This window comes from Enhydra lutris, unplaced genomic scaffold (genome assembly GCF_002288905.1).
Source record: "Enhydra lutris kenyoni isolate GAN:26980312 unplaced genomic scaffold, ASM228890v2 scaffoldscaffold8, whole genome shotgun sequence".
NCBI lineage: Eukaryota > Metazoa > Chordata > Mammalia > Carnivora > Mustelidae > Enhydra > Enhydra lutris.
In genome coordinates, this window is record NW_019154092.1 from 10,548,737 (window position 1) to 10,566,315 (window position 17,579).

Consider the following 17,579-nt stretch of genomic DNA (forward strand, 5'->3'; position numbering starts at 1 on the left):
CTGTACTAGCTCAGGTCTCCTTGAGCCCTGCTTCCAGGCTGCCGTGGACACCGAGAGACCCTATCCTCATGTGTATCATTTCATTTACTCTAATATCTCCCGTGCTCCATGGTTTGCCTTTTTTCCCCATTCAGACCACGACAATTTGTTTTTTTAAGATGGTGTGCCGAGACATACTGTCTACGTAGTTTCTATTAAGAGTGGAAACAGTTTAAATTGTAATTTCTTTAAAAGTGGGCATTGCTGCTATATATGAACACTATATGTTTTAATAAATTTATTTTGTAAGCACTTCATTGTATTTAAAATTCTCCTAATTTTCCAACTGATTCTTTTGCCACTTTTAGGCTTACAATTATGCCATTTACAAGGTGTAATAATTTTAACTTTTGCTTTTCTATACCTAGGCATCTAATTTTTGTTTTATGCTCTCTTGTAACTGTAATAATTGCCTATTAAATAATAATCATAATATTAGGCTCCTTTATTTTATTCTGGATTTTTTCATGAAACTGTCTCTGGTAGTTGCCTTTTATTTATTTATTTTTTTTTATTTTTTTTTTTTTTAAAGATTTTATTTTATTTATTTGACAGAGAGAGAGATATCACAAGTAAGCGGAGAGGCAGACAGAGAGAGAGGAGGAAGCAGGCTCTCCACTGAGCAGAGAGCCTGATGCGGGGCTCGATCCCAGGACCCTGGGATCATGACCTGAGCCGAAGGCAGAGGCTTTAACCCACTGAGCCACCCAGGCGCCCCTGGTAGTTGCCTTTTAAAAAAATTATTTTACTTTACCTTTTTTCAGTGATCCAAAATTAATTGTTTATGCACCACACCCAGTGCTCCATGCAATACATGCCTTCCTTAATACCTGCCACCGGCCTCATCTAACCCCTGTTCACTAAATTTTCATTTCTATTCATGATTTTATTAGGGATAGGTCAAATTCCTTTTTCAGTATCTATTTGGATGATTATTTTGAATAGAGAACAAATTGAGGGTTGCTGGGGGGAGGTGGGTGGGGATGGCGTAACTGGGTGATGGGCATTAAGGAGGACACTTGTAATGAGCACAGGGTATTATATGCAATGATGAATCAGTAAATTCTGCCCCTGAAACTAATAGTGCACAATATGTTAACTAACTAGAATTTAAACAAAGTCTTGAAAGCAGAAACAAAACAAAAACACAAAATTTTAATCTACTGATGGGAAATACCAATAGCTAAGCATCTTTTAAAACTGAACTTCCCTTATATTATTTTTTTTAAGGGTGGGATTTACTCTTTATTTACATGATACTGTAAGATATGAGATTCCACATAGAAATAAGTGACCCACTGAGAGGAGGACCTTCATAGAGCATGTCCAGTTTGGAACCGTTCAAGTAGTTTCCCTGTAAAAAGTGTGACAATTAACAAAACACATTTAAACAGACTTCTTAGTAGAGGAAGAATAAGACAAACTTATACCAACATGGTACACAACAAACTACTTTATGCCTCAGCTGTACAATCTAGAAGTTCTATGTCCTAGGAGTGCCATCTTGAACTTGGAATGTAGAACTCTCAGAGGTAGTTTCTGACCCAACATTTAGATCTTCATTTTCCCCTACAGAAAAATACTTCTGTCAAGTTTGTTTTTTTTAACTTATTTATTTATGAGAGAGAGAGAGAGAGAGAGAGAAAGCATGTGGGTGAGGGGTAGGAGGGGCATAGGAAGAGGGAGAGAAGGAATCAAGCAGACTCTCTGCTGAGCATGGAACGCAACGCGGGGCTCTATCTCACGACTCTGACATCATGACCTGAGCAGAAATCCAGAGTTGGGTGCTGAACTAACTGAGCCACCCAGGTGCCTCTTAATCAAGTTTAATGAAGCTGTGTACACAGACTCATTTTCATGGTTTTATAGCCCTTCAGTTTTGTTCAGATCTCCACATTCTTCAATCATTATACCAAGTTTCTCATTTTCACCTAGTTTCTAGCAGCCTGAAAGATAATTGAAATGGCATCCTGAATAACCGAAAACCTTGGGTATCTTTCGCAGTTGAAAGGTTCCTCAATGATTCTATTATGCCACAATGAACAAGGTACACAATCTGTTCAAACGTTCTGCCCCTTGTATGGTTGATCACAGCCCAGACAGCTTCCTTTTGTGTCTAAGGTCTGCCTTAGAGAGAGCACCAGCGAGGAATGGACTAATCCATGATTCATAGCTTGCTGTATCTGTTCCTGGTGACCAGCTGTGATGTTTGACATTGTCCACCTGGCTTCCTTTTGAATATTAATTTTGGGGTTCGTTAGCAGGCTGGGAAAGACAGCAAGTGCTCCTGCATCTACTACAATGTGTATCTGTTCATCTGTCTCCATGACAGTGTTTCCTATGGTTTGTTTGTCACAATGGATGATTCAGTAGCTCCTAGAAGCTTCATAAGTTGGGGCACGACTCTTGTTTTCACAGACATTTCAATTCATTCGTTTGGACCATCAGGAAGGTAGCAAATGGCCCAGCAGGTATCTGCCATTACTTCTGGATCATCACGATGCAGGAGACGAACTAAGGTAGGAAGAATCTGCTTAACAGCTTCTAACGGAGGTGCAGGACGCTTGTTGCAACAGAAGTTTGAAAGTGTCCAGGCAAGATTAGGTAAATACCACATGCTAAAGATGATGTATCGGGAATTGCAAGGAAAGCCAATGGGGAGTCAGCTGCCCATATGTGATAACGAAGTCTCCGAAAACTGAACCGTCACCCGCAATGTTTCCTAGAGACCACACAGCTTGTTCACGGATGTGGGCATGGGGAGATGCCAACAGAGAAATGGAGGTGGGGATAGCACTTGCATCTTCCGCAGCCTTGGTCAGGTCTGATGTCCCGGAAGCAAGGTTAGTGAGAGCCCAAGCAGATTCAAACTGAATGCAGCTACGATCACTTCTCCCCAAGAAGGACACACATTTTGGAATTAAACCAGCCCAGATTATACTGTCTATGGGGGGCTGCTTTTCCCCAGAAAGGAGTTTCCTGGCAGCTTGAGTTACCCAGAGCTGGCTTTCAAATTGTTGCTATTTATGCCTTTGATGATGTCATCAACAGACTAATTCACAGCGCCCTGGTTGGTGCGGTTTTCCCCGAAGTGGAGAAGTAGCCTCATCAGGATGGGAGCTTACATTCCTCCTTCTCAGCATTTGGTCATCCTTCTTAGCTTTCCTCAGCTCCACATTAACTGCTATTCAGCACCGCCTCATTTCTGTACTGTCTTTCCCCGTGTTCTTGAATCTGTTAAGATGGGCAGCTGGTGAATTAGCATTCTCATTGGTGGGGGTGCCTGTGAGGCAAAGGGAGAAAGAGGGGCAGGCTCAGGCTTCCACGGGGTGGGATGGGGGTGGGAGGCGGTCGGGGTGGGCAGGCTGCAGGTCAGCTGCTCTCAAAACGTCCCCCAGGGCTCAGCCTAAAGATGGCATCAAACTTTCCTCATATTCTTGAGATGACTTTGGTCATGAGGGGGCTTACACTATGGTGTTGGATGACAGTCACCGTCATTACCTAGAAGGTGTTCACATCTGTATCGCTCTAGCTTTCTTGGGGGAACAGGAATTTGAGCAGCGTATTAAACAATTGGGAGTTTGGGGGGACCCCAAGCTAACCAGTGTAAGACAGGAACAACATAAATGAAGAACTAGGTATTGCAGCAGAAACCATGTGATGGAGCGTGGCTGAGGGAAAGGGGCGGTGTGCGCTTTCCAGGAGCCCGGGTGGGCACTGTGGGTCAGATCTCAGCACGTGAGCATCATCAAGCCAACGACAAGATCTTGCTGTTCTGCTTATGGAGCTACTCAAAGTTTGGTTTGGAATCTTTTTTTTTTTTATATATATATATATTTGACAGAGAGAGATCATAAGCAGGCAGAGAGGCAGGTAGAGAGAGAGGAGGAAGCAGGCTCCCTGCTGAGCAGAGAGCCCGATGTGGGGCTCGATCCCAGGACCCTGAGATCATGACCCGAGCCGAAGGCAGCGGCTTAACGCACTGAGCCACCCAGGCGCCCCTGGTTTGGAATCTTTGTGCTGCCTCCGGTTGTTATCATTCTGGCCTGATACAACTTCTGAAAGTTGACTTTTGAGCACATGTACAAATGTATCTTGTCTGTGCAGGGCCTCCTTGCATGCAACCTTCCATAGGCTGAGTCATGATTCTTGTAGCAACAATTCTAGAGTTTCTTAAAATTGCTTGTAAAATGCTGCCTAGGGGACAGGGGATGGGAAATATTCTCTGAGGAAGTCCCTCTAGGGAGACATTAAGTTTGTTTGTGGTCATTTAACAGGTTTAAAAAGTTGCTTGCAAAAATAAGCACAGAGACAACATTTCCCCTAAATTGGAATTCCAAAGCAGCTCTGATAATTATCTGTTAAAGACTAAGGTCAGTGGGAGCTAAGGAATATGTAAAACATTCCTTACTAAAATCTTTGGAAAGCTGCTATCTCAGCCTAAATTCACTTCCTGGGGACATCACGACATCTCTGTCATGTTTTGTGTAACAATAATAATATCAGAACATTACTGAGCACATATAAAATACCAATTATCTTGTTTAATTTTCATTTCAACCCATGATTCTAGAATCAAAACCAATGGATAAATGATGATTCAGAGTCAAATGTGTCAATTACATTTCCCTTAGTCACATGGCTAGGAAGTGGGAAAAGTTGCATCAAAAAATGTTGCTTGCTGGGGCACCTGGGTGGTACAGTGGGTTAAACATCTATCTCCTGGTTTAGGCTCAGGGCCTGATCTCAGGGTCGATATCAGGGTTGTGAGACTGAGCCCTGTGTCGGACCCCTTGCTCAGTGGGGAATCTGCTTAGGATTCTCTCTCCCTCTGCCTCTCCAAACCTCTCAAATAAACAAATAAATATTTTTTAAAAATGTTAGTTGCTGGGACGCCTGGGTGGCTCAGTTGGTTGGACGACTGCCTTCGGCTCAGGTCATGATCCCAGAGTCCCGGGATCGAGTCCCGCATCGGGCTCCCAGCTCCATGGGGAGTCTGCTTCTCCCTCTGACCTTCTCCTCGCTCATGCTCTCTCTCACTGTCTCTCTCTCAAATAAATAAATAAAATCTTTAAAAAAAAAAGTTAGTTGCTAAGATTAACATCTTTTTAAAAAATGTTATTTGCTAAGAAAGAGGTTATATAGATGGCGAGACAGTCAATTGCATTAAGCCAATTCAACAAAAATCTAATGAATATCTAACATGAACCAGGCACCATTCTGGACTTGGTGATAAATGTCTAGACTGAGTTGATGACATAGGCAAGAATCTAAGGTCCCCACTCACTTTTTTTTTTTTTTTTAAGATTTTATTTGGCAGAGATAGCGATCACAAGTAGATAGAGAGGCCAGCGGACAGAGAGGGGGAAGCAGGCTCCCCAATGAGCAGAGAACCTGATGCGGGGCTTGATCCCAGGACCCTGAGACCATGACCTGAGCCAAAGGCAGAGGCTTTAACCCACTGAGCCACCCAGGCGCACCCCCCACTCACTTTTGTGCCCTTTTCCTACCAACCTCTTTCCTTCTCCCCTACCAAGCCTCCCTATGACTCACTGTATTTTTAAATTCTTTTGTGTACATTGTGACTGAAAGGTAATAGTACTGAAAAGTAATAGTAGCAATAACGACAACAACAACAACAGAAATAATCACTAATATTGAACACATACTTTGTACCAGCCACATACTTCTAACTGCATTAATTCATTTACCCCCAACAGCATACTGAGGTCAGCACCGTGAATACTGTGCAACATCACATCACTTGCTTAAGTTCACATGGACAGGAGAAGTACCAGAGCCAGGCTTTGAACTTGATCTCAGTTTTTCTAGTGAAGAGTCCATGAGCCAGGCTCCAGCCATCCCTGGGCCATGAGCACCAGCTGGTATGTTTACAGAAGGAATGCGCAGCAAACGTTAACTCACATGGAAAATAGCGCTATTTTCACTCTGGCCTCCGTATTTAGGAAGTAACATGAAGACATTTGGCTGAAATCAGAGAAAAAGAATAACAGCCCAAATTAAAAAGTAATGAAAATATTAGGTTTGTGAAAAAGTACTATGAAGAGTTTGAATTATATGATGTCTAGAAAAGTCAGCAGAGGGACAACCTGAGTGTTTTCACGTACAGGATGAGCCAAATGAAAGGGTTAGGACTGGTGATTAACCACTTCCACAGAAGGTACATCAGAAGGAATAGAGACCTTTGAGTAGAAGAGTTAAGATATAAGGTAATGCTTCCTGACAGCTTAGCAAGACCCATTGGAAAATCTGCAAAGGGGGATTCATGAGATTTAGAGAAGAGGGTATGAATTCCAGATGGTTAAAGTGTCATTCTGTCAAAGCTTTGGACAAAGGAGTGCTTTTCAGAGTGTTCTCTGTGCAGTTCTAGCAGCTAATTTATTCCCTCAGACTTTATTGAGTGTCTACCATTTGCCTGTTACTGTGTGAGCTGCCTGATTATAGTGGTGAAGGAAAACTGATGTGGGTTCAGCCTTTGTGGAATTTACAGTCTAATGGAGCAAACAGATAAAAAATCAAATCACCTCCTGATACATAGAAAACTGCCTGGCTAGATATCCTGAGGGCATCTCCCTCCTTGCCACTCTCCTACCCCAACCATGTCCTGCTTCCATAGACCTAGCCAAACTGGGAGCCCAGCCTGGCTCAAAGCCTCTGGGGAGGTAGGGCGGGGCAGAAAAACCCTATTAGTTTCCAGGGCTGGCATCCTCTGTAAAATAAAAACACAAACCCTCAAGGAATGAAGATTCCCTAGGGTAGAGGAAGTAGTTAGTTAGAGCAGGCAGTTCTAAAACTAGAAAGTGTTTTCTTCATTCTTAAGGGGAAGAAAGAGAATGAGAAAGGGGGGGGGGGAGCCCAGTGATTCCACGGGAGAATACCTCTAGAAGTAGCAAGATCCCTTAGAGTGTTTGGGATCCCAGGAGTTGAGGGGATCTATGATCCCTGCCCAACGTCACGGTCCCACTGGGAGGTGGTGACACCACAGGGGAGAAATCTTATCAGGCAGAGCAGCTCTGTGTTTGATCTGGTTTATAGAATGCATTTCATGTGAGAAAAGGATTCTGTGGCTAAAATTTGAAAACTGCTCTACAAAACCATGTCTTGATGACTTTATTCTGAGAATTTTATACTTTGAGTCCAGGCTAAATAGGACCTTTATTTTTCAGCACATAGGCACCAGCAGCTCACCCCTCCCTTTTTCCTGCCCCACATTTATGCTCTCTAGTCTCCCCTCCCTGAGGCTGTGTGCATGAAATACTGCCCCCGTGTGGGGGACTCTAAGATCGCTCTGCCACTCCTGGATCCTTCTTCCAGTCCTTCCCCTTTTTCTCTCTTAGTCTTTCCACATTCTTCCCTCTTTGTTTTGGTTCCACCTCTTTGCCCACATCACACTGATGAATTAGAAAGTTAGAAAGAAATCAACAAAGTATGAGTTTAGGTAGGGGCACCTGAGTGGCTCAGTGGGTTAAGCCTCTGCCTTTGGCTCAGGTCATGATCTCAGGGTCCTGGGATCAAGCCCCACATCAGGCTCTCTGCTCAGCAGAGAGCCTGCTTCCTCCTCTCTCTCTGCTTGCCTCTCTGCCTGCTTGTGATCTCTGTCTGTCAAATAAATAAATAAAATCTTAAAAAAAAAGTATTAGGTAGTATTGTCACAGAATAATTTATATTTTAAGAAGGGTGATTTTCTGGGACCATCACTCTAGTCATGGCAGCAAATGTTTACCCAATGCTTGTTATTTGCCAGGTGTCAGGTTAAATATGTTTAAAGGATAACCTCACTTAATCCTCACCATAAACAATATGGGGAAGGCATTGTTATTAGCCCCTCTCTATAGAGAGGAAAATTAAAGCACAGAGATGTTAGGTAATTTGCTCAAGTTCATGCAATTAATAAAAGCGGCAGAGGTAGAATTTTAATCCAAGCAATTTGATTCCAGAAGCCAAGATCTTCACCCTTTGCTCTCTTGTCCCCAAGGAGATAGAGCTTATTCTCCTCATCTAATATATTTGTTGACTTCCTTACCCAAGTACAGCACTGTTCTAGTTATGCTCCTTTCACCATGTAATCATTGTTACCTTTCTATGGAAAGATAACAGAAGACTTCTTCAGTAAATCCTTGCAATTTCTAAAACATACATAGAGAGTAATAGATGTTCATTATACATCTTTCCTTAGATTGAGAAGTAACTTTGGAGGATTGAAATTGTCCAGATGTGTAAGTTTATATTATATATAAAACAAAAATCTACATACAATAGCCTAAAATTGCATAAAATGCATATTTTCTATTTTTTCCTTTAGCCCCAAGAGTCTATATGTTTATTATTTAACCATTTATAACCACTAATAAACCAATTAAATAAATCTGATTACATTTGTCAAGCTATTAGCTTTATCTGTGAATTCCTTTTTCCTTTTGGCCTTCCTTTGGGAATCATTGAAATTGGGGCCAACTTTTGACATTTGGTGAATCTTAGTAATATATCACATGCTGGCAAACATTGATAAATAGATGCCTATGTATATGAGTGTTTATGCAGGAAAACAAAACTCCGGATACATTGGAGGAAAGATGACGTACATCAGGGTCACCCACAAGTTTCAATACATTTCTAACATGTGGGATTGCCTCCGAAATAACAGATACAAAGTAAAGTTGAAAACTGGTTCAACTGCCTACTTATTTCTAATCCAAACATGTTTCATATCAAATATGTGCCTAATTAGGAATACATATCTGAAATATACAATACATAGATTCAATCTTTCACATCCCATCAAAGAGTCTGTGCACTCTGTTGACTCCCAAGGCAGGACATGTTTCTGTCTCTTCTTGGTAATGAAGCTAGAACATAGTTAAATATGATGCCAAAATTAAGTTACATTTTACAGTTCACAAAACATTTTCATGTACACGAGTTCATTTGTGCATAAAAGCTGGGCTAAGTGGCCAGCCTAAGGGCCAGAGGGATGAGCCTCATTTTAAACCTCTCCGATTCCTCCAAATCTGTGCTTTTTCTAATATAATGCAGCCATCCTGTGTGTTGGTCCACAGCTTTCAACAAAAAATGTTTTGTAGAGTCATAATTGGTTAAAAATGTCCCTTCGTCTGCAGAACTATAGGACCAAATGTTCTTACCATGAAATCCGTGAGACCCTAGGGAGTTCATGCAAGGAGACTATTAGGGCTGTGTGGCCCTCTTAATGTCAGAAGCCAGTTGTTCTGTCCATATTCAGGGCAGCATTTATTTGAGGACACAGCTAGTGGTTTTTGAAACATTCTTAAATCTGTGGACCTTCTGCTTCCAAAACCGTAAGAGCACCGCATTAGATGTCCCCAGTTGAGTCCCCACTTTTCTTATTTGGTTATGTGCTTCATAATTAAGGATTAAATATGACATGTATGAAAATATGTACATGTATGTAGGCATGACAAGGATGCAGATAATGTTTTCTAAGTGAATTTATGAAACCATGTGGCCTAAGTCTCATTGCTTTGCTTTCTGCTTGGTTAGATAGCTGGGAGGTGACATTTTGGTTCTTGTCAATATTTGGTGGGGGAGAAATTTACCATCAAGTCTGAAATTCCACTACTCAGTATTTTTTAAAGTAGATATTTTAAAAATAAAAATTTTCCTCATTTTTTTACTTCAGAACCACAACCTAGAATTAAGAGCCCAGATCCTAAAGCCAGAAAATGTGGCTTCTAATTTTAGCTCTGGAATTTAACTAGGTAAAGATCTGTGTACTTAGGTATTTTTTTTATTGTGACATACATAACATGACATTTATGTGACCATTTTTAAGTGTACAGTTCAGTGGCATTAAGTACATTCACAGTGTTCTGTAGCCATCGCCACATTCCATTTCCAGAACTTTCTCATCATCCCAAACTGAAACTCTAAACCCACGAAACAATAACTCCCCTTTCCCTATTCTCCCCAACCCCTGAAAGCCACCTTTCTACTTCATGTCTATACGAATTTAACTACTCCAGGTATCTTACTTAAGTGGAATTGTATAGTATTTGTACTTTTGTGACTGGGTTATTCTACTTAGCGTAGTGTCTTCATGATTTATCCACGTTGTAGCATATGTCAGGATTGTTTTCCTTTTGAAAGCTGAATAATATTTCATTGTATACACATACAACTTTTTGCTTATCCATTCATCATCAATGGACACTTGGGCGGCTTTCATTTTTTGGCCTTTGTCGATAATGCTACACTTTCAAGAAACTGTTTTCAATTCTTTTGTGTACATACACAGAAGTAAAATTGTTGGATTATATAATAATTCTGCTTTCATTGTTTTGTGCAAGTGCCACACTGTTTTCCACTGTGGCTGCACCATTTTACATTCCAACCAGCAATGCATAGGGTACCAATTTCTTCACATCCTCATGAGCATTTAGTATTTTCTGTTTTGTTTTGTTTTGTTTTTTATGGTAAGCATCTTAATAGGTATGAAGTGAGATTTCACTGTGGTGTTGACTTGCTTTTCCATAATGATTAGTGATGTTGGACATCTTTTCATGTGCATTTTTGCCATTTGTGTATCTTCTTTAGATAAATGTCTATTTAAGTCCTTTGCCCATTTATTAATTAGGTTCTTTTTTTTTTTTTTTTTTTGGTTGTTGTTGAGGTATAGTATTTTACATATTCTGAATTCTAATCTCTTATTAGATATATGATATGCCAACATTTCTCTCAGTTATACTCTTCAAAATGGAGATTTTGTCAGTTCTCACTTCATAAGTATACTAATTTCCATGGCTGTTGGGAAAAATTACCACAGACTTAGTGGTTTACATAAGAGAAATTTATTTTCTCACAGTTCTGGAGACCAGAGTCTGAAGTCAATCACTTGTTCAAAAATCAAGGTATTGGCAGAACTATGCTCCCTCCAGAGGCTTTAGGGGAGCGTCTGTTTCTTGCCTCTTCCAGTTTGGGTGGCTGCGGGCATTCCTTTCTCTCGGAGTCTATGGTCACATGCCTTTTCCTCTTCTGCCTGTCTCACATCTTCCTCTGCCTTCCTCTCAGTACACTTACGATGGCATTTGGGGCTCACCTTGTCAATTCAGTATAATCTCCTTATCTTAGGATCTTAAATTGAATCACACCTACAAGACTTTTTCTCCACGTAAGGCAGCATTCCCAGGATCTCGACATCAGGACCTGATATGTTTGGGTGAACATTATTCAGCTGGGTAGAGTAGGATGGTCCTGAGGAATCATGAATGGACCCATGTTAACACTAGCACTGTGCCAAGGCTGGGGTAAGCCATCATGAATGTGTGAGTTATTATTATTACCTATTCAATAACAGTGGTGTCAATCGCTTCAAGTGACTATGACTTGAAATCATTAATGGGGCTCTTCCTTTAAATTTTTCTCAAGATTAGCGGTGATGCCAACTGGAGAATCCCCAAGAGAGAGCAAGATGCTGCAAATCACATGACCTGTCATCTCCGCCCATCCATTTCTATAGAGATGAAGTCTGGTTAAGGCCAGTTCAGACCTTGTAAAAGAAACTTGCTTTCAAAAAAGCACAGTCTGAAAGCCAACTGAAGGCCTGTGACCCGGGTGATTAGGTGGGACAAAGTTGTGGCTTGATATGCCTGTGAACCTCGAGTCTCTTGTTTTCCCCTGGGACGGTGGTGCCTGTCAAGAACAAAAGAGTGGGGAAGAAAAAACAGTTTGTAGCAAGTTTAATCACTGAAAATTCTTCTCTACAGACAGTGCTTATGTCAAGTAAACTTAGAAATATGGTCATTTTGGTGATTTTGCTCAATTTCCCAAAGTGAGCATTAGTTATATCTAAATGGACAAACCATATAAAAATATTGAATTATGTCCATAATATAGAATATATAATGTACATAGTAAAGTATGCATGTACATAATAAATACACATACATACAGAAAATATGTATATTCCCTTTGAAATATAAAATTTATGGAATTTATTTAAAAATTCAGAAAATAAACATTGCTTTCCTCCTATGTGTCAGGCCCTTTCAGGGCTGGTGAGAGTATGTGAAAAAAATTGAGGAAAGCTTTGCTTTGATGTAACCTGCATTCTAGTGGGGAGAGAGAAAGACAGAGGGAACAAATAAGTAAACAAATATTTCATATGTCACATGATGAAGTGGTGGGAGGGTGCTGTTTCCTACAGAATGATGATTTGAGCAGGACTAAGCCCTAAAGACTGTGAGAAGACTTCCAGGAAAATAAAGTTACTTAGCATGTCATAGTTCTTTCTTATTAGTACACAGATAATGGTGTAACTAAAATCCCATAGTGTCTTAGAGCCCCTGAGGTATACACAAAAATCCTTATACTGATAATCATTTTTATTTTCAAGGCAAATTACATTAGAGATCATGCTTCTCACTTAAAATGAATTAAGCCAGAAAATAATACCATTCCCTATTGTCTTCTGTACTATTAATTTTGAGGCATCTTTGTGGAAAATATGCAGTAACAGAAATCATGGAAACTGAACAAACTTTTTCTGATAGCCTAATCATCACCAACTAGATCATCATTGTTATGTGCCCTTTTGGAGATCAATATGTTGAAGTCCTTGACTTTAGTATCTTAGGATGTGAACTTAGTTGGAAATAGGATCATTGCAAACATAGTTAAGTTAGCATGAGCTCATTACATGGGTCCTAATCCATATCACTTTATAAATAGGGAGAAATTTGGACACAGAGAGATGCACACAGAAGAAAGACAATGGGAAGAGACACAGGGAAAAGGGGCTGTCTCAAAGCTGAGGAGTGAGGTCTGGACCAGATCTTTCCCCAGCTGCCCTCAGAAGGAACTGTCTCTGTCAACTGATGCCTTGATCTCTGACTTCTGGCCTCCAGAACTGTGAACTGACCTGTTTCTATTGTTTAAGTCACCTAGTTTGTGATACTTTGTAACAACAGCTTTAGCAAACTAACACAATCATAATTTTAAAACTATAATTTAGAAATTCAAAATGACAGAGAAATGAGTATCTAGCGATTAAGAGCTCCCCGCCGCCCAAAGAATTCCAGAATGTTCCTATGTCATGGTTGTTGTTACCATTAGATAAAAATCCGTTCTTAAGCAAAACAGTCACCCAGTTTCCAAAATTTTGGCTCCAGTGCCATGTAGACAGCATACATTGTCTTTGTACCCTGTGTGTGATAGTTACATTCCATATTTGCAGGTCTCTACAAATGTGTAGCTTTCATTATTCGCCTAATAATGAGACTTAATCTACATTTTCAGGCATTATTCTGCCTAATGACAGAAACTGTGGTCATGTCTCTGGTGTTTCAGATTTAAACTTTAGTGAATTGATGATTTTGCCTTCTTCCTGAGGGCCATTCCATTTTGAGGTCAGCCTCGGAGTCATGGCCGTGGGTGGATGTGTTGAGGAGGGGGGTGTTGAGAGCGGGATGGCACAAGACTTCTGCTGTGCTCAGCCTGTTCTTTAATCTTGTGGCATCTGCTGAGCTATAACCATTCTGCTTGGGGCCCAGCAGGGACGCTTTCTCCCTATTGGTATATTTGACTATTGCCACCTGCTTTGGTAGCGCATGGCACCGCTGTGGGAGCCAGTGTTGGATGTACGCCGTCGGTCCCATGCTGATTTCTAGCCTCCTTCAAGTGCATCAGCCTTCCCTCAGGTCATTCATGCTCCTTCTTGGGGTGGTAGGAAGCTTTGGGATCGCTCTCCTGCCCTTTGGAGGTTGAGCACAGCTGCCGGGACTGTCCTAGCCTATCTTAGCTTACTTAGACCCATCATCACCACTCTATAATGGCTGCACGACAGAGGAGAATGTCACATTTGGTTTGCTCTATCGGCTATTCTGAGCCTTACAAGTCCCCTCTATCTTGGGATCTCCAAATTTTCTGGGAGATTTCTCAATGGACCCACACACTGCACATACTTTCTGGAGCTCAGCTGGCCTCTGTGGAGGGCAAGGAAGCACAGGGCTCCCTCAGAATCATCACCAGGACCAGCCCCAGGAGCACTTCCCTCTGCTTACACAGAAACTTGCTCTTCAAGTGAGCTGTCAGCTTACACCTGGATCAAGCATTTTGTTTGTCTTCCACCTCCTGAAAACTGAGAATTATGAGATCTCTAGTCTCTGGAGCAGAAAAGACCTACATCTGGACGTCAAAAAGGTGAATTCCTAGGAAAACAGAAGAACAACAGCAATGCAGTGATGCCCCAGAGGGACTTATATGTCAAATACTACTCTGTCACATGTTTTTCATTTTGATATGGTGTATTTCCAGCGGGTTTTTTTTTTTTTCCTCGCAGAAGGGGGATTGCTTCTTTTTTAATATTTTTGTTGTTGATGAGAGCCTTCTTTCTCCCTAGTGTCTACATCAGACACTATTAGTTAGTTGGGTGCTTGAGAAAGCACGTTATTTTGCATATTAGAAAAATTAGTCAGTATGGTGATGTTCCTGCTTTCATATCATTGTTTAGGAAATAAAGCATACAGTTAATGATTGGCTATTAAATGTGCATAGTAAGTTGAATATGTTCACAAAGAAAAAGTACCATTTCAGCCCTCTTCTAGCGTATGATTGAAGATGCAGTAGAAGGGTGCCTGGTTGGCTCAGGCAATAGAGCATGTGACCCTTCATCTCCAGGTGGTGAGTTCAAGCCCCACATTGGGTGTAGAGATTACTTAAATAAATAAATAAACTTTAAAATACAGTAAAGCAACCAGTAAAAAGGACCATTAGGTAATTTTTACTTTCTTTCTGTACTGATATTTATTTCACTCTTCAAATTTGCATGTAATTTGGGGCACCCAGGTGGCTCAGTCTGTTGAGCATCCATCTGCCTTCAGTTCAGGTCATGCTCTCTGGGTCCTGAGATTGAGCCCTGTGTGGGGCTCCCTGCTCAGAGGGGAGCCCGCTTCTCCCTCTCCCTCTGCCCACTCGTGTTCTTTCTCTCAAATAAATAATAAGTAAAATCTTTAAAAATGCATATAATTTATTAGCATTTCTTTAGAAGTTTAGTTTTCTTCATACTGAATCAACTTTAGAATTAAGAGGTCTTTGAAATTTTAATTTATAATTTTCTAATTTTATGGGATAGAGAATCAGAGAATTCACATGATTTGTCCAAGCTCATCCAGAAATCAAGATCTTCTGCCTCCCCAGGCCAAGCCTCTTTTATTAATTAAAAAAAGTTTTTTTAAAAAATTATGTTATGTTAATCACCATAAGTACATCATTAGTTTTTGAAGCAGCATTCCAAGATTCATTATGTATAACACCCAGTGCTCCATGCAATCCATACCCTCCTTAATACCCACCACCAGGCTCACCCGTCCCCCATCTCCCTCCCCTCTAAAACCCTCAGTTTGTTTCTCAGAGTCCACAGTCTCTCATGATTCCTCTCCCCCTCTGATTTCCCTTTCTTCTCCTCCTTTTACTATCCTGTGTACCTCTTACACCAGATTTAGAATGTTATTTATGAGGAAATGTTGTTTAAGGTATGCCTGAATATACCTGCAAAAATAGTATTGGGGTGGGGGGCTTAAAATAGGGACAGAATCCAATTTATTAATATACTTTGCCTGCCATATATTGTTCCACTAACAGAAAATTCCTCAGAAATGTAGTTCACAGCCATTCTGAAACATATTCCAGGTCTCTGTAAGTTACAAAAGATATGATTGGCACTTAAGGGTATTTTTTAAAATATAGGGTATAGTAAAACAAAATTGAGTCATTTTTCCCATACATAAAAGTAAACTAGATTGAGCTATTTTATGTTTTCATCCACTTTCAGAAATAATCAGTGATGCAGCTCTGGAGAAAGAGGAGTGGACCACGTATTACAGTATCATTATTTCTGGAAGAATTGTTAGCACATCAGATAATGTGATCCAGGGAACATAAATTGACTTGGAAAAAGGGGGGTGGGGTGGAGAACTCTATTTAAATGTGTAAAAAGTGGGGATACTGTAAAGAACCAAGGATGGAGATGGACAGTAAGGCTTCTAAGATGGTAATCATATGTCCACAAGGTTGTTAGTTTGAATAACAGTAAACCATATGTAATAGGAGAGAAAAGATTTTAAACGCTGTTAAGGATTGTCCTGCCAAAGCAACAAGTTTGCATGAGAAATGCATCTTTTCGAAGCTGCAAAGCCCTTTTCCCTTTGCCCAGCAGGTGAAGGAAAATCTTTGTGAAAGAGGGAATAGGGAATTCTTAACATAGGTGTCTTATTTTCTGAATAATAAAGTGTTTACTATATAATCCTAGCACAGAGTTGTACAGAGAGTTTCATAAATTGTAGCCATCGTTGTCATGGTAGGAATATAGATTTATAAACTCCAAAAAATCAGTAAAAAAATCTTTAAAATAAACATGTTGAATAAGGTCGCAGGAATACAAATACACAAAAATCTATTGCATTTCTCTATAAGAGTAACACACAGCTTAAAAGTGAAAAAGATTCCATTTACAGCAAAGACAAAATATTTGATTCTTGGAAGTTTTTTCAACTTGAACATTATATTTTGTTGAACAAATTAAATCCTGGGTGGGGGGGGAAGAAACTTGAGAACAAAAAAAGAAACAAGTGGAGGAGTCAAGATGGCGGAGAAGTAGCAGGCTGAGACTACTTCAGGTAGCGGGAGATCAGCTAGATAGCTTATCTAAAGATTGCAAACACCTACAAATCCAACGGGAGATCGAAGAGAAGAAGAACAGCAACTCTAGAAACAGAAAATCAACCACTTTCTGAAAGGTAGGACTGGCAGAGAAGTGAATCCAAAGCGACGGGAAGATAGACCGCGGGGGGAGGGGCCGGCTCCCGGCAAGCAGCGGAGCAGGGTCAGCGTGGCCTCAGGTCCCGCAGGGTCACAGAAGGATCAGGGGTGTCTGAGTGTCGCAGAGCTTACAAGTATTAGAACAGGGAAGCCGGCTACAGAGACAGAGCCGAGGAGTAAGCTCTAAGCTCGGGGTTACCTTGAACCGGTCGCAGGCTAGGTCAGCTCGGAGCGCGGCCGGAGGCAGGGTGACGGGAGTAAATCGGCGCTGTTCTCTGAGGGCTCACTGAGGAGTGGGGCCCCGGGCTCTCGGCTCCTCCGGGCTGGAGACCGGGAGGCCGCCATCTTCATTCCCGCCCTCCGCAACTCTACGGAGAGCGCTCAGGGAACAAAAGCTCCCGAAAGCAAACCCAAGCGGATTACTCAGCCCGGCCCCTGGTAAGGGCGGTGCAACTCCGCCCGGGGCAAAGACACTTGAGAATCACTACAACAGGCCCCTCCCCCAGAAGAGCAACAAGAAACCTAGCCAGGACCAAGTTCACCTACCAAGGAGTGCAGTTTCAATTCCAAGGAGAGCAGCGGAATTCCGGAGGAGGAGAAAGCAAAGCACGGATCTCATGGCTTTCTCCCCATGATTCTTTAGCCTTGCAGTTAATTTAATTTTTTTTCTTTTTCAATTTTTTTTCTTCTTCTGCTAAATTTTTTTTAACTTTTACCTTTTTCTTTTTTAA

General features: G+C 41.1%; 1 pseudogene; it reads right to left on the reverse strand.

Moving 5' to 3' along the window:
- Nucleotides 1-1,513: 1,513 nt before the first annotated feature.
- The window catches only part of LOC111142680, a 39,495-nt pseudogene continuing 23,429 nt past the window's right edge, over nucleotides 1,514-17,579 (reverse strand).